The 3,287-nt window shown below is 49.1% G+C and overlaps 1 protein-coding gene across 1 annotated transcript in view; it reads left to right on the top strand.

Annotated features, from left to right (window-relative positions):
- Nucleotides 1–1,711: 1,711 nt before the first annotated feature.
- LOC108312692 (intracisternal A particle-promoted polypeptide) overlaps nucleotides 1,712–3,287 on the top strand; it is a 63,600-nt gene continuing 62,024 nt past the window's right edge. Inside the window, exon 1 of the mRNA XM_037742820.1 lies at nucleotides 1,712–1,931. The gene's annotated coding sequence lies outside the window, so the exon portion shown is untranslated. The remainder of the gene's footprint in view (nucleotides 1,932–3,287) is intronic.

Genomic DNA, 3,287 nt, shown 5'->3' with positions numbered 1-3,287 from the left:
AGGCAGTTTCAGCAGTCAGGCTTGCAGAGAATTACATTCTTTGAGCAATGTAATGTGCCCTCAGTGCTTCCCCTCCCAATGTTTTCATTGGGTATGACAAGAATGACCCAATTTGTATGCTCAACTTTCACAGGTGTAATACAGTAGTAAATCATGAAATTGATTTTAGTGGCGTTGAAGTATAATTTTCTGAAAAGTAAAATCATGACTCTCTTACAAATATAAAATAAATATGTATCAAATATTTTATTTATCTCATTAATTAATAAGGGAGCCAGTAAGGTGTTTAGGAATGTAGCATGAATTTGCTAATAATCAGGAATGTTTAAACAAATTTGCTAAGAGGGTAAAAATGGTTTAATATGCTATAGGTCAATAAAACATAATGTTTTGGTGTATCTTTTCTACAGATGAGCAAGAATTATTGTTATTATTATTATTGAGACGAAGTCTTGCTCTGCCATCCAGGCTACAGTGCAGTGACTGATCTCGGCTCACCACAACCTCTGCCTCCTAGGTTCAAGCGATTCTCCTGCCTCAGCCTCCCAAGTAGCTAGGATTACAGGCACCTGCTACGGCATCGGCTAATTTTTGTATTTTTTTAGTAGAGACAGTGTTTCATCATCTTGGCCAGGCTGGTCTCGAACTCCTGACCTTGTGATCCACCTGCCTTGGCCTCCCAAAGTGCTAGTATTACAGGCGTGAGCCAGCGTGCCCGGCAAGAATTAGTTTAAGTACTAATCAGTTTTCTGGTAAAATAGCTTAGTCAATAGAAAGTCAGAGCTCCCTATGGATTCAAGTCCTTTCAGCCTTACACTGAAAGGGCACCCAGTAATCCCTTTCCCTCATTTCCAAGTCTTCAACAATGTTTGCTGACAATTGGTGCCTGTTAGCAGTTTTTGGTAATGAAACAGAAAAGAAGGAATAAAAATTTTGTGCGTTGCGGGTCGTAAGTGTAAACATAGTTTTGTGAAGATTTTGTTTCAGGCCGGGCCCGTCGTCGGGTCACACCTGTAATCCCAGCACTTTGGGAGGCCGGGGCGGGCGGATCACTTGAGTTCAGGAGCTGGAGACCAGGCTGGTCAACATGGCGAAACTCCGTCTCTACTAAAAATACAAAAAATTAGCCTGGAGGTGTTGGAACGGGCCTGTAGTCCCAGCTACTCAGGAGGCTGAGGTGGGAGGATCACCAGAGCCGAGGAAGTTGAGACTGCAGTGAGCCGAGATGGCATCACTGAGCTTCAGCCAGACCCTGTCCCGTAAAAAAGAGAAGAAAATACGTGGTATTGGGTTTGACGTAAAATATTTTTGTTTCACTGTTGGCTGGGATCAAAACAGTTTAAAAGCCACTAATGTGACACATGAGGTTCAACAGTGAAAAAAAACTGGACTTTTGAGTTCCTCCTTCCCCAAAGTAAGCATCCCTTCAGTGCTGGGCTCAGTCATGCAGACTCAGAAAACGATTTGAGAGAATGGTAGAGAAGCACCGTGCCAGGAGTTCGGGTCGTCTCTCCTTAACACTGAGATCCGCGGCCTTCCAGGGACACCCCAGTAATCAAGAGTGTAAGCGGCATGGAAAGGGTGGGCCAGCCGGCCAGCAGGCAGGAGCGGAGGCTTGCAGCTGGGCAGTTGGTCCACGGGGAAACAAGTCCAAGCCCGGGGCCCTAGCAATGGGCAACGAGAGGCGCAGGCGGCCCCGCCACCCGCGAGCGGAAGAACCCCGCGCACGCGCAGTGAAAGTTCAGCGCCGGTGAAGCATCGGAAGCCTCTTCACCACGCCCGGCTTCGCGTCCGGTCCTTGGGGGACCACAGGGCCTCGTCACTCCCGCCTCGTCACCCACGCAGGGTTTCCCCGGCCCTCCCCGGCCGGGGCCGGTCACGACTGCGCGCGCAGAGCCTGAGTGGGCGCTGGAGGGAAGGGGAAGCGGCGGGTAAGAAGGGCCTGCTTCCGGGCACGTCTCTGACAGGGTTGGGAACTTCCTCCTCTGCTGTCTCCGGCTTTCCGGACCCCTGAGAACTGGAGTGAGAGGACCCTCTAGAACTGTGTATTTCCTCGCCTTTCCTCCGGCCGCCGCATGCCTTCCTCCGACAGTCTTTAAGTGTTGCCTTCCCCAGACCTTCTCGTCCCGACCGCTCCTGTCTCCCGCACCCCCACTGGGGGATTCTGACGGTTGTCGCCTCGTTTGTCTGAGATATATCCTTCCCTGACCTTTAGGTAGCGCTGGAACGATTATCAGCTTTTAGTGTAGCTGCAGTTTAGGGCTAGCTCTGTAGGTCGGGCCCCCAACTCAAGCACGAAGAACCTCGGATGTTTTGACTCTTGTCTGGGATGTTCTTTCTGACACCCCTTTGCTGAAGCAGCTTCCACATGTTCTCAGCAGTGAATTCAAAGCCAGCAAACATAGGTCGGCTTTAGTTCCTCTGGGCATTTCCACCGTTTCCTAATAATCTGCTTTTCTTTTTCTGTATTTTTTTTTTTTTTTTAAACAGTCTCGCCCTGTCGCTCAGGGTGTAGTTCAGCGGCGGGATCACAACTCACTGCAGCCCCTCGACTTCTCAGGCTGTAGCCATCCTCCCACCTCAGCCCCTTAAGTAGCTGGAAGTACGGGCGTGCCCCATCAGACCCAGTTAATGTTTAAAAAATTTTTTTGCGGAGGGGGTGGGGGAGGGTCTCTCTGTGTTGCCCAGGCCGATCTTGAACTCCTGGACTCAAGTGATCCTCCCTGTAGGGCCTACCAAAGTGCTGGGATTACAGGTGTGAGCCACCTTGCCCAGCCAATAATCTGCTTTTCAAATTTGGGACACATGAGGCACGTCCCTTATATCTCTTTGCAATGTCACCGAACTGTGCACTTCCTTTGCAAATATGGTCACTCCACATGCTACCCTTTGGGATGATGTTCCTACCCCACTAACAGTGGGGTGGTGTCAGCAGTTACTGAGAAGCATGGTAACAGACTAGTATTTCTGTTGTCTGCTACCCGAAGGATATTCAGTCAACTCCTTCTTGGTAGCAGGAGGCAGCACTTTAGCTCAGTGGCTGTGCTTGATGTCTTGAAATAAGGGACAGAGGAAGTACTTTGTAATTAGGGTTTTAAATGTGCTGACAGAGAGAAATGGGAAACAGAAAAAATACATGCTTTCTTCCCCATCCCTTTTTTCTTATTTTATTTTATTTTATTTTTAAAAGTGGGGCTGGTCGGAATCGACTCTCCTTGCGGCTGCCAGAAAGCGACCGGAGGGAGGTGCGCCACCGGCCCCCCCCCCTTTTTTTTTTTTTTTTTTTT

The sequence above is a fragment of the Cebus imitator genome, unplaced genomic scaffold, assembly GCF_001604975.1.
Source record: "Cebus imitator isolate Cc_AM_T3 unplaced genomic scaffold, Cebus_imitator-1.0 Scaffold129, whole genome shotgun sequence".
Classification (NCBI taxonomy): Eukaryota; Metazoa; Chordata; class Mammalia; order Primates; family Cebidae; genus Cebus; species Cebus imitator.
This window is presented reverse-complemented; position numbering and strand designations above follow the sequence as displayed.